At 38.8% G+C, this 14,168-nt stretch overlaps 1 protein-coding gene and 1 non-coding gene across 4 annotated transcripts in view; both read left to right on the top strand.

The window, feature by feature from the left end:
• Positions 1-14,168, top strand: part of LOC129495406 (zinc finger protein 407-like) — a 448,575-nt gene that overhangs the window by 98,867 nt on the left and 335,540 nt on the right. The window lies entirely within an intron of this gene.
• LOC129495630 (U6 spliceosomal RNA) lies at positions 688-795 on the top strand. The gene has a single exon (XR_008661571.1). It is a non-coding gene; the product is annotated as a U6 spliceosomal RNA (small nuclear RNA).

The raw sequence follows: 14,168 nt of genomic DNA on the forward strand, positions 1-14,168 counted from the left end.
CTAAACTGTGTTAGTTAGCTTGGTAGAGAGAGTCCTCTTGAAAGAAGAAGTGCTGCTGTGCTAACATGGGATTGTTGTCTGCGTTTTTTTTTCTGGACAGCAAGATTGTAGTTTTGCTTCTGGAACCTATTCTTTTTTTTTTTTCCTGTTAAAATTCAACTATCAAATATTTAAAAATATTTACTGGTATTCTAATGGTACTGGGCACTTAGTAGGTGCTGTGGATTGGATTGTGTCCTCAGAATTCAAATTTTCAAGCCTGGATCCCCAGTGTGACTGTTTTTGGATTTAAGACCTATAAGAGTTTATTAAGATTAAATGAAGGCATAAGGGTAGGGCCCTGAGGGCACCTTTCTGGTGCCTTCTCTTATAAGGACACTTACTTGTACTCTCTCCCTCCTCCCCCCACCTCCTCTCTGTCCATCAGTCTCCCCCCCCCCCCCCATGAGGATACAGTGAGAAGGTAGCCATCTGTAAGTCAGTAAGAGACTTTTTTCCAGAATCTGACCATGCTTGCACCCTGCTCTTGGACTTGGCTTTCAGAACAGTGAGAAAAGTTCATTAAGCCACATAGTCCATGTATTTTGTTAGCACTCAGAGCTGGCTGAGACAATAAATAATTGCCAAGTACTGTTGGCACTGAGCTTGCCCTCCTAGAATCAGTTTGTTGATCAACTCATCAAAAGGGTGCTCGCTTCAGCAGCACATATACTAGAATTGGAATGATGCAGAGAAGATTTAGCATGGCTCCTGCAAAAGAATGACATGCAAACTCATCAAAAGGAAGCAACTGGTATTGCAAATAGTGAGATAACTAATTGCAAAGAGAAAACAACACAGGATGGTTGAATTTTCCTGTATGTACTATTTTCTGGCTACTTGTAAGTGGAACTCTGGATTGAATTTTACTGTGACTCATGGTATGGACATGTGTCATGTACGGATAAGTGTACAGATTGATGAATTTTCATAAAATGATATACCCAGCATCAGGACCAAGAGACACTGCAGTACCAGAAACCTCTTGCTCCTCTCAGCTGTGGCTGAGACCTCCTTCCCTTTTCTGTCATGGGAGGTAACTAGTATAGCTAACTTTCACCATTTTTGAAGTAGGCTGTTTCTTCCACATGGTGGCTTCTGATTTGAATCTAATCTTCAACCTGACCCTGATTTCTGCCTCTGCTTTTTTTTTTTTTTAAACCTTTTCTTTCTATTCTACCTTCTTTTATATTGTTGGCTTTTAACCTGTTAATCTAGTCTTGCTTCACACTCCCAACCCCTACCCCATTTCTTCACTGCATTGTGGAGAGAAAAGACTATTTTACAGATTTAGGAAATAGATTTCATAAGCCCTATAAATAAATAAAATGCCTGTATCAGCTTTATTTTGTACATCGTGAAATCAAACTTCAAAGTAGAGTTTGTGGTTTAATTTGCTTATGTTTTAGCTTGGTATGCACATAGACCTCTGTGGGGTGCCATTTCAGCTACCATTATTATAGTGAAAATATCTATAAAGGAGACATGCCTGTGAATATTCCATTTTTGAATGCTCTTCTAATGAGGTATTAGATCAGAGGTGGCATTACATTTTGGAGGGGCTGCTGATTAAATGCAGTTTGCATATTATTACATTGCTTTTTCAGTTGACATCAACTTTCTGGTGTGATACCAGCTCTGTGTCAAGAAGGATTCATAGCTCTGAGTTTAGATGTGAAATGGGAAAGGTGCTTGTGTCTTATTTGTGCCTTGGTCAGTTTTTCGTATTAAATACGTCTCCGATATTTTCAATGGCAGTTACCCAAAATGTATAATTTAATAGGCAAGTGCTTCATTTTTTACACATTCAAGAATATTCAAATTCATAAACGAGATAAACATGTATTATCTATATCTTAAAAACATTGCAATTTTATCTATATTTCATTGATTTTTTAATAAAGTAGTAAATATTCTGCTTGAAGTGGAAAAAGCCTAAAGAAGAGTAGATTTTATTGAAAGTGTAACATGAGATACATTTATTTTTATTTTATTTTATTTTTTTTAAATTTATTTATCTGATGGAGAGAGAGAGAAGCAGGAGAAGTAGCATAGGCAGAGGGAGAAGCAACTCTCCGTGGAGCAAGGAGTCTGATGCAGGGCTGGGTCCCAGGACCCCAGGATCAGGACCTGAGCTAGAGGCAGAATGACGCTCAGCAGACTGAGCCACCCAGGCATCTGGAGAAAATTTATTTTTGATTTACATTCTTTCTAATGCACACAAATGAGTTTTATATATTGGCTAAAGTGCTAGAAGTGGGATGACATACACAGACTTATTTATATGTCAGTGTATCTCATATTGCATATAAACACATGATGCATGTACCTATACTATACATGCACACTCATACAGACATGTATAGATCTGGGACTGTCAATTACAGGAGGTGGCGGTCTTACTATCTCAAGTTCTATGAAATGCTAAAGCAGCTTTAGCCATCATATATATATATATGAATACATGACAACTCTTTATGAAGTGTAAGTTTGCATTTTCTTGCTTAAGTTGCTGTTCTGTTTGCATTAACAGCTTTAGTGTAATGTTTTGATGCCTTAGACCCTGTAAGAGTCTTGTATTTGGGAGAAGGTGGAGGAAAAGGGATGGCTGTGATAAGGCGCTATGGACTTGCAGGTACACTCATCTGTAATTTATTGTACCTGTGATTTTAATAGCAAACATGGTAGGAATATGTTTTTATGATGGCAGGTCTTTTTCTTTCCATTAAGATTCTGTTTCTTCTCAGCTCACACAGACCCCAGTACTATGCTTAGAAGACTGACCCTTCCCTAGTTGCATTTTCATATCACCTAAATATCATTGCATTTAATGTCAAATACATTTTGAACAAGTTATTGCCACATTGAGTTAGAGTCTCAGTAGGTTTATAGAGGATTGATAGATAATGATATGTTTTGGTGTCTTGATTTCAGACTTTTTTTTTTTTTTTGTAATCTCTGAAAGTCCAGCTGTCATTAAAGTACCCTGGATTAAGCTCAGGGAAGATTGATTTCTGCTACAGTCTGTTGGAAGTGGTTGAGTGGAGAATATTGAGAGAGTGGCATCATGGGGAATGAAGACTATGATGTGGTGCCATAGACTGTGGTTTAGTTGAGTAGGATCCCCCTTGGAAATAGAAAGTTTTCAATTGCCCATATGCTATTCATTCTGTGATAGCCCTTAAAATTTATTATATGCCTTAGAACAGCTTCAGATGGAGTATATAATTATGGCCCACATCTAATGTCCTATGAATGTATATTTGTAGATTAAAAATTATGTTTTAAAATATGGGTCAAGGTTTGTTTTTTTTTTCATATAACTTGCCCTATTTTGAATGTGGCTTATTTGGTGGGGAAAAAACATATCTTTCATTGTAGAAAAACTCAGAATTCATTTATACTGGTGAAATTGTATTTTTGTCCTTTATTAGTGATTAAATAAGATAGGAATATATTTAAAAATTAATAGCTTGTGTCTTGTAAATAGAAAGAAAACAAATACTGGACATTTTTGACAATATGAAAATTAAAAGAAATAGGTTAAATAAGGTCTTGATGTGAGATGTGAACTTTCTTTCACAGGTGAGAACAAAGTCTATGCATATAAAACAGGAAACTGTAGTTACTATTTATAGATGAAAGAATACTTTCTATTGTATCTCTTGGACTCTATTTGCACTGACTTGTCTGGGAGCCAGTGTCCTTGTCAGCTACTAAAGATCATTTTCTTGCTTTCTTTTCCTAGTTAACAGGTCTGATGTAGACTGGAGCATCTAATTCTGTGTGTCTCCCTCTCGGTCCCACCTACTCAGTGTCCTAGGTACATATGACTCCATAGCATATGGCTTATCATGGCTATGGGTGCTTTGGATTATGATGTTAGGTGGCGATATATTTTAAGGCTAGTTATATAAACATGAGAAGTCCAGTCAGGAAATTCTTTAACATCAGGTCATTTTTACAGGATTTATTTGTGGATTTATTTGAAGGATTCATACCATCTTTGTCACTGTCTTTTAGTTTATTTATTTTATTTTTTATTTTATTTTAGAGCAGGAATGGGGGAAGGAGTGGGGGTGGAAGAGAGAGAGAGAGAGAGAGAGAGAGACAGAGAGAGAGAGAGAGAGAATCTTAAGCAGATTGCATGCTGAGCACTGATGTGGGGCTTAATCCCATGACTCTGAGATCACAACCTAAGCTGAAATCAAAAGTAGGTTGCCTAATGGACTGAGCATCCAGGCGCCCCAATCTGCAATAAATTCGTAAAATTAACTGTAAAAGACTCCCATGTCCTTCAGTCCTGTTAGGTGAGATGATCTCTATTCCCTGGATCTGGTCAACCCAGAATTCTGTATATTACTCCTTATTGGAATGTTCATTTATTCCTCTATTCTCTCATCCATCCCTTCAACACATGTTTACTAGGTGCCTGATATGTTCTTGGTGTGGGGTTCAGCTCTGAACAAAACTGGCCATATCACTTCTCTGGAGAAAAATCAGGAAAGGGATTGAGAGTTGAGAGGGTGGAGGTGTTATTTTAGATAAGGTGACTGCCAAGTCTGGTGTCCCTGCAAGGACTACAGGGGCAGGGAGGGGGCCCCTTTGCTGCTGGTGACCTGTCTTCATTCACAGCATCCAGCCCTGCAGGCAGACTGTGTTTACAAGTTTAGTGTCTTTCCCCCCAAGCCATGCTGTGAACTCGAGGAAGACAGAGACAGTATGTGCTCGGTTTGCCTAACATACTCCTAACACGTAAGAGTGAGTTCCCAGTAAACAGTGTCTAAGAAGTTGATTAAATTTTTAGTTACCTTAAAACACCTATATATTTTAAGAAATCAGGTGGTCGTTGCCTTCTTGAGGAAGACTTCTTGTCTTTTCCCAACCATGGTGCCCATGTAGTAGTGGTCTGATGCATCGACACACACTAAGGTGACTGTTTCCTCCTGGAAGGGCCGTTTTTGGGTGTGTGGATGGCACCTGCTCTGCTGTGTGCATCTCCTGCCTCATGGGATGCATTCCATCATAATTGCTGAATGTGTTCCATATTTACTTGAATGATGTAACTTGTAATGGCAAGTTAAATGAATGTTCAAAAGCAGCATGAATTCATATTTATCCAGAAAATCTAGTAAAACACATGCAAGTGTAGATACTATATTCATTTTTACTGGCAGAGTCTCAGTTCTTTCTAACTTTGAACAATTTTCTTTTTTGGCAACTTATTAATATGCATGATATTATCTAAAAAAGGCATGAGATTTCATCGTGGTGAAAGAAATAACAGAAAGAAATGAAAAAAATCCTGAACTGGTGCTGTCTATATTAATAACATTTATATAAGTACATTCAAAGATGAAGTTGCTGTTTTTGGTAATCTGGCATGAAAAATTAGTTTAAATTTATATGCTAGCAAATGGCTAATGAAAGGAAACAGTGACTTACTCTGGCTTTTAACAGTTGTTTTACAAACCACAGCAGCCTGCGTGGGCATTAAGTCGTATCTTGCACAGGTGTAGAGAGGTTTGTTTCTTACCATCTTCTAGTAATCCCATAAATTATTGTATATTGGGGTGTCACAGTATTTCTTCAGAATTTCTTTGTATCTTCTGTCATAAAGCCTGTTTACAACTTAATTCCAACTTCTGCTTGTAACTGTTGTGTTTTTAAGCGAATAAGAAGCATGTTGCTTCAGGTGTATTCCCAGAACTGGTAAAGAATCGAGAATTGTGGCCAATCAGCTTTCTTTCTGCTGACCTTTTTCTTTTGGGCCCCCTGATAAGTTTTGAAAGGGAGAGCTGGTTGTAGCCCTTTCCAGGGGAGCCTGCCTGGTGTGATGGCAGGTTCAGATCAAGCCCAGAAGTGTCTTCTCGTCCTTCGTTCCTACCTTCTGCCAGCTTGCTGTATGGCTGCCACAACAGTAACCTCACACGCGGCTTGATTGGTGAGGATTTACATGTGTGCTAATTAGAGTGGAATAAATGAGTGGCTGTTTGCTGCATTGCCATAAAGGGTGCCCAGATGTACACACTACATGAACATAATGTGCCCAGGCATGGCACATCAAAGTTTGTCAGCCGCATTACCTCAGCAGGCTTAGGGCCTGTCGCAGAGAATTTGCTGATCATCGTCCCCTATGATTTAGTGTCTTACTTGGTGAAAGTGAAAGACCTCAAAACCATGTCTTGGCAACAGGATTTTTGATCCTTTAGGAAAAAAAAAACAAAATATGTTTAAGCTTAACTGGGAATAAAGAATAGACCTTAAGCAATGTATATTCAAAAGATGATTTATTATATTTTGAAATATTTTCCAGTAAAGCAAATAAAATATCAAGTAAATTGGCATAATTGAATAAATTGAATTTTTAGGACTTGTATACACATCCGTCTTTTAGGTGGAATTAAGCCATGTTAGAACCACCCATGCGTTTGTCTGATGAAAGATGGAGCATGGAATGATTCCATGTAAATTTCAGAAACACTTATCTAGAACTTTACTGTGCATAAAATATCTCTATATGTGTTTAGAAATCTGCAATATATCTTCTTTTTAAATGTACAATTAATACTCGAATCCCCTGTGTTGCATGTATGCACAAAATCTGTAATATCTGATTACTTTGACAAGTAATTTTGTAGTTACATGTTCATAATATTGATAATGTATTAATGTACAATGATTAAATGGTTAAGCTGCCACATTAAAGTTATGAGCAGGAACATTTATCCAGCACAGGGAGGTGGGAACAAAGCCTGTCTGTTCACAGATGGCGTTATTCAATCTCTGTGTCACTCTGTAATGTTAGCCTGAGAGTGTTGACTCTTAGCTTTGATACTGGGCTGCACTCGAGTGACCCAATACAGTTCAGTGATAAGGTTAAGTTAATTACTGGATCCGGGCTGTGCAGCTTCCACATGATTCTTGGCGGAGAAAGATTTTGATGCCTTTTGCTTTAATTAAGCAGATATAATGGGGTTTTGAAATAATCCTGTCATTATCAATAAGCATCCCATGTTTCTTCCAACTTTGTTATATGTACTCTAGAAGCAAAGTTCTGTGAAGGGAATGAAGTTTTTCCATTATTGTCTGCATTGAAATGTTCCTTGTTAAACATGTGATCAGTTCAAATTGTGTATTTTAAAGGAATTTTGACCTGAAAAAGCCTGTTTGTAACTTCTGTTCAAAAGATAATTGTTTTGTTTATTCATATAAAGATACTAAAGATGAAACTGTCACTGCAATTTTGTGCTTTTACATTTGTGATATATTTTTTCACTCAGTTTTTTAAACTAGGACAGATAAATTCTAACTTTAAAACGTTTACCATAATATTTAAGGTTTTAGGGCTTTTGCATATTATCTCTATTTATTGATTTGATTAATCCTATAGAGCTTACATAATATAGTAGCAAAGTAAAAAATGAAGAAATACTGTAAACTTTTCATTTTTTCGTCATGTAGGAGTATTCTCATTTTGACATTTTAAAAATTCTAATGAATATAGAATTATTGTTTGGGTAGAAATATAGGATTACACATTTTCTTCTTCTTCTTTTTTTTTTTAATGGGCATATCTAATATGTGACTAGTGTAGTTTGGGAAAATGTTACAATGTTTTTTATTGAGTTTAGGTTTGCTCCCCACTATCCTTAGTAGGTTCCTTTTCCCACAGCTGTTCTGATGCTATGAGGACAGGACAGAACTCACCCTTGGCCTTGTGCAACATGTACTTAGTAACTGTGGCACTGTCAACATCGCCCCTCTTCTCTGGGTGTTACTGAAGAATTTGAGTAATATTTCTTTAAATATACCTCACAGTGATGCTAGAGGCAAATGAGGTAATCAGAAAGAGCTGGAAGTGTTAGTCGTTTGTTCTTGTTACCTAGTACATGTTTACTGATGTTCACTAGCTTCTAAGTTGACAGAGTGAGTTAATCATTGTCTTTGACTTTTGCCCTCTGCGTTTTAAGTAAAGAAGTGAGCCTGAGTGGAAAATGGAGAAACAGTCTCTGCAAACACAGGTTAGAGTACTCAAACTTAGTCTGCATATGAAGTCATTATTACAGGTAGGATTGACAATGACTCGTTCTTCACTCTACTAGCTGATTGGAAAGAGTCTTTTAAAGTAAGACTCTGGTTATTTTTTTCTAATGTCCTGTCAGAATGAGACACCAGTTTAGAATGAATGATGGAGACACCTGGGTGGCTCAGCGGTTGAGTGTCTCCCTTTGACTCAGGGCCCAATCCCAGGGTCCAGGATCAAGTCCCACATCAGGCTCCTGCAGAGAGCCTTCTTCTCCCTCTGTCTATGTCTCTACCTCTTTTTTTCTCTGTCTCTCATGAATGAATAAATAAATAAAATCTTAAAAAAAATAGAATGATGAATTTTCTCTATCCCTTCTCCACGGACTTTGTTTCCTAGGGAGGGGATACAAAACTTCAAAATTAAATTTAGATTTTAACTAGTATCCCCTTTTAATCTAGGTTATTTTGGTTTGTAGAATGATATAACCCTTTTTTTCCTTCTGCCTCCTAGGACCTGTGACCGTATTCTGTTACTGCCGCAGTGGGTAGTTAAGATTTCAGTGGAACTCAAGGTTGCTGTCTATTTACCTTAAAATAGGGAGATTATGGTGGATTCAGGGTGACATAGGGGTCCTTCCATGTGGGGGAGGTTGTGGCACATAATGTAAGAAGGACTCCCCCACCATTGCTGGCTTTGATGATGGAGGAAGGGGTCCTTAGGCAACAAATGTGAGTGGCCTCTAGAAGCTGGAAAGGGCATGCATGGATGGGTATCTTCCCCTAAGAGCCCCCAGAAAGGGTTCTTCTGAAGTATAGATCTAGGAAATAATATGTTTCTATTGTTTTAAGCCACTACATTTGTTATAATTTGTTACAACAGCCCTAATACAGTTATATATACTGCAAAGCAAAATTATCCATTAAAATTTATTTATAAATCTTTTTATTAAAGATTTAAAACATTTTGTTAATATTTATTTAATTTTGATTTTTACTGTAGACTTCAAGAGAACCCAGGGTGTGTGATTTGGCCCTGCATGCTTTAGATACGTTTCTTGGCCATTTCATGGCTAGTATTGTGCAGCCGTGTGTTAGACACCTTTAGAATGTGGTTATTAGGCAGGTGGTGTAGTTGGAAGTCTTGGGTTCATAGTCCAGCTTCTGTATCTTAGTTATAGGAAAGTGCCCTTAGCTTCTTTACCTCAAAGTGAGGAAATGATGTGTCTTTTGAGGAGGTGATCAGGTGATGTATGTGTATGTGGGTCAGAAACTATAAAATGCTGCCTGTACACTCTGTTATTAAGACTCCATCTTTCGTTTTAGCCTCAGTGTGTGACATTGGGGAGCTCTGCACAGCAGCGGTTAGGGACTATGGATTCTTGCTCTTGGGTTCCCTGGGGCTGGCAGAACTTACCTTGCTGCTGTGTTGGCTTTGCCTTGACTTGGAAAATCGAAGAGACGCTGCCTTGCTTCTCTTTGGCCTCATCTGTATGACTGCTGAAGAATTGGGAGTGTAGCTATTCGTTTGCATTTCCCCAGAGCTAATTTGCTACTTTTCTTTTTCATTCTTGTCAAACATTTTAAGTTTAAAGAAAATGATTATTTTCCATTTATAGGAGTTTCTGACATACTTTATCTTCCAAAAGTTCAATTCATTTAAAATTAATAAGGTTATTGAACAGTGGCTGTAGTGGGCATGGAAGGTAATCCATCCCCGTCCGTGCCCTCCCTGTAATCCTCAGTAGCACCGGTGTCAGATACTGGCCCAACAGAGCGTGCACCATGCCAGAGGCACACGGCCCACTAGCTGACTTGTCCTGGGGAAGTCGCAGGAGATGTCACCGAAACATCAAAGACACATGGGAGTCTTCTGTGTGCATAGAGGAGGCGAGGAGGTAGCAGGTTGGAAGCGTAGCTGTTTCAGATCCGTGCGGCATCCCAGTGTGTAGGGCCTGAAGGAGGGAGAGAGGAGCACAGGGAGGGAGACAGGGCTTTCTGTGTCAAGGGCTGTGGAGACAGCATGCTTTACTTGGTACTGTCCCTGCGGTTGTGGGGAGGCTGGTGGAGTTGTCTGATCTCTCCGCCACCCCTCGCCCTGAAGTTTGTATGTGAGACACCCACTTCAGTGACGGAGGCTTACCTGGGGAGGCTGCTGCAGGGGGCTGGGGGTGAAAGCTCCCTGGAGCACGGGGCAGCAGGGTGGGTACATGTTTGCTGTGGAAAAGACAGGGCTGAGGTCCCAACAGAAGGAGAGCTGGGTGAAGCACGCACTGAAAAGACTCTAGAGGACTGCCTGGGAGTGCACAGCCGGCCAACCAGCTCCATGGAAGCAGGCTTTGGAAAGGAGAGCATGACACATCTGTGTTTGTGGCCTGTGGCTCTTCCAGGAAGAGGTGCTGAGATGAAGAGGAAGGGAGGCAGTGGAGATGCAGGCAGTGAGTTGGCCTGAGAACACCCAGAATGAGAGAATGACTGGGGGATACCCCTGGGGAGGTTCATAGCTCAGCCAGGGACATGGAAATAGACACTGGGGCCCTGGCAGGTTCCTGCTCAGTACATGGCCAGGATGACATCTGAAACGTCTGTTGTTCTTTCTGAAATAGCGGGGAGCAGGGCATGGAAGACCGCCTAGCTCAAATACTTGCTGTGTTGATGACTGCATGTCCCCTGGGGGTACTTTAATGCTTCTTGTCCTGTGCAGTCAGACCTAGGGTTGGTGTTCTTCAAACACTTGTGCACGTGTAAAATTGCTTATCTCATACTTTATTCCATTTTAGGTAAAAAACACACGAGGGATTTGAAATGAAAGATCTCTAAGATTATCAAAATTCTAAGACTTTTTATCAGGTTAAGTTTTTGAATATATGTTCAATTAACACCTTCACAAACCCCTTTAGACCAGGAACTGACATGGGGGCAATGTTGTACATTGAAAACATCAATCCCGTTATATATTTGCTAAAGTCCAGAGAAAAGCTTACTAGGTTTCCCTAATGTTCCTTTTATATAATGCCCTGAAATTGTACATTACATGTACATTATTATGTGATTAAAACATATTTTCGGGCAGCCCAGGTGGCTCAGCGGTTTATCTGCCTTCAGCCCAGGGTATGATCCTGGAGACTCCGGATTGAGTCCCACGTCGGGCTCCCTGAATGGAGCCTGCTTCTCCCTCTGCCTGTGTCTCTGCCTCTCTCTCTCTGTGTCTCTCATAAATAAATAAAATCTTAAAAAAACAAACATATTTTCAATTAGATCTTAAGTCACTAGGTAAAAGGGATTTTTAAAAACATATATGAGATAGCTATTTTTTCAGACACCCTCCTCCAGTAAGCACGTTTGACTTAGGCATTTGGGAAATGTGGCTCAACTTGTTTTGTTCTGATATATTAACATTCATCATGAAATAACTCTTTGGGCTTTAATGTGGGGGAAGGTTTATTAAAAGAGAAATGTCCTCCTGCTCTCTGTCTTTTAATGATTAAAACAAAACATAATAGCTCCCAAATTTTGTAGCATTTAAACAAAGATCGTATATTATAGGGAATAGCTTATGTTTTAACAATGCATGATGTCCTACTGTTTCATTACTAATGGGTATGTGACAGTGATAGTCATTGCAAATATTTTAAATTTAGAACAATTTAACACCTTGCAGATAAATTATTGTGCAATAGCCATTTCTTTTAAGTGACAGTTATAGGACTTATCCTTTGAATACTGTGTTTCGCATAATATAGCAGAAGTAAAAGTAATGATCAAAAGACCAAGGTTGGTATGTGACATTTCCTAAAAGGCTTGAAATAACTTGGCATTGTATATTAACATTCAGAAAACACAGTCATGCCTCAACACATTAAGCTTCTTATGTATTTCAGCTGAGGTGGTGATTTTTACTTTTGGACATATTCTAGAAAAGCTATTTGAAAAGTTAACTTTCTCATACCAACTGAAGCAAGAGTTTGATTAGTTTATTATAAGAATATTTTCTTTCCTCTTTTTAATAAGATAGGATAAGCAGTAGCTTCATTTGTTGTTGGAAAAAGTGTAATTGCAAAAATTAACTTGTCATACACCACAGCTCAGCACAGTAACTTTCTTATAAGTCCATGGTCACAGTATGTTTTTGCAATTCAGCATCTGCTCTGTGGGATACTGATGGCTTCTATGAAGAAAAGTACCAGGGTGAGCAATTAAATGCAAAATGACAGCATAAAATATGATCATTATGGTTTACAAAAGACACATTTATGAATTTTGCAGATAACTGTCATTTTTCTACTCATATTTTTTCTTGCTTTGTTAGCTTAATAATTTCAGTACAATTTATTTTTTTTCTTTTAAAAAGTGAATAGCACCATTTTATTATTCTGGCACTTGTTTATATGTCTTTTTTGTTTGTCACTTGTGAAGATTAATGATAACTCTTTCACTGTCTTTTGACACAGTACTTTCAACTTTATTTCAAAATTGAAGAGTTTAAAAAAATACAAGGCAGTTGTATTTTAAAAGTAAAAATTCTATGATTATTTAGTATTTTATTATATGCGGATTGTATAATATTCACCACCTGGGAATAAGGTTTGCCAGTAGTTTGCTCGTAGCACAGGTAGTATTTTGGAGTATTTTTTGCAGCTTCACCTCTTTGATTTGGTAGGGGGTAAAACAGTGTTGACTCAGGAAGTCATATGGGACATGTGGAAAGTTGTATTTCCTTTGCTTTTACTTGTAAAATGTATTCTGCATACAGTGAAATCTCTCTCCATTGTGAAGAGGGCTCACTCTGAGGCAAGCTTCCTTGTGACCCTGAAGCTCCCCATTGTCCCCCCCCCCCCGCCCCTTGTTCTCCCTCTGCAACTCTGCAGCCCTGTCTACCTTTCCAGCCTTACCTCGCACTGCTCCTTCTCACGGAGACCTGCCTGTCAACCAGTTACCTTCATCATTTATGTCGTCTCCGATCTCACTTTCTTTTACTTCTGTAGTATCCCTATTCTCTGGGATACTTTTTTTTTTTTTTTTTTAACCATTTGGTTAAATTCAACCTGAACTTGGAAGGTGTGGTTCAAACTCTACCCTTTCCATGAAGACTTTGGTAATCTCCACTGTCAGCCGGAACTTCTCTCTGTGTTCCTGTGGCATATCTTGGGTGTATATCATTGTTATCAAAATGTGCTTTGCAGACAGAACCTAGTTTATGTTTTTTCATTAATTAAGAAAAACTATATTTACTGAAATCCTACTCCATGCCAGGTATTGTCCTGGGCCCTGGGATACCGTGGTGAAAGTTGATTTCCTCTGTTCAAGACTGTCATGTAGTGTGTTCAGATGCAGTGCAGTCAGGACAGTAGTGGGCGCCCTGGGAGTATGGGAGTGCTCAGCAGAGCACTGCTCCATCCTCAGGATCTTTAGGAGGAGGCTGCACGACTGAGACCTTGGGACAGGAGAGCACAGCCATAGACCACCTGTGGGCCACCTCGACCAGCGCTCACTGAATCATTGAGGACTTACTGTCTCACAATGTCTTTTTTTAACTTCCTAAGTTTTTGGCTTTTGGAACCTTGCATAACATGATTTAATATTGTCTCAATGACTCAGCATTGTTATTTTGTACATTTCCATGTTGGGCTCTAAGAAATCATGTCCTCCAGGCATTTTGACCTGGAGAAGTATGTTTTTAAACATCTGAATGATCCCTGACTTCCTTTAAGTTTTTCTGTCTGCTTTTTTTTTCTCCCCTTTTCTCATCGGACTGTTATCATTTACCATTAATAAGAAGGCAATGACTCAGGTTTATCAGTATCAGGAGAGGGTCATGGGTCTGAAGAAAAAACATAGAGACGTCTTCGATCCCAGTACTTAAATTCAGACATTCTCTTTAAATAGATGTTTTGCTGCATGCAGCCCTTTTGGCAGGTTTCTTATTTTTAGCTAAGTCTTGGTGGGTGATGTTGATGCCTTTGATGAGGTTTTGATAGCTTGGTTGTTAATTTTTTCCCTCTGTCACGATTCAGATCATTTTGTTTTCATTGCTCTCCTGACGTGGTCTGTCCTATTTTGTTTTACCACAGAAATGCTCTTAGATGGTTTATGTTTTGAGAATT

This window comes from Nyctereutes procyonoides, unplaced genomic scaffold (genome assembly GCF_905146905.1).
Source record: "Nyctereutes procyonoides isolate TBG_1078 unplaced genomic scaffold, NYPRO_anot_genome, whole genome shotgun sequence".
NCBI classification, from domain to species: domain Eukaryota; kingdom Metazoa; phylum Chordata; class Mammalia; order Carnivora; family Canidae; genus Nyctereutes; species Nyctereutes procyonoides.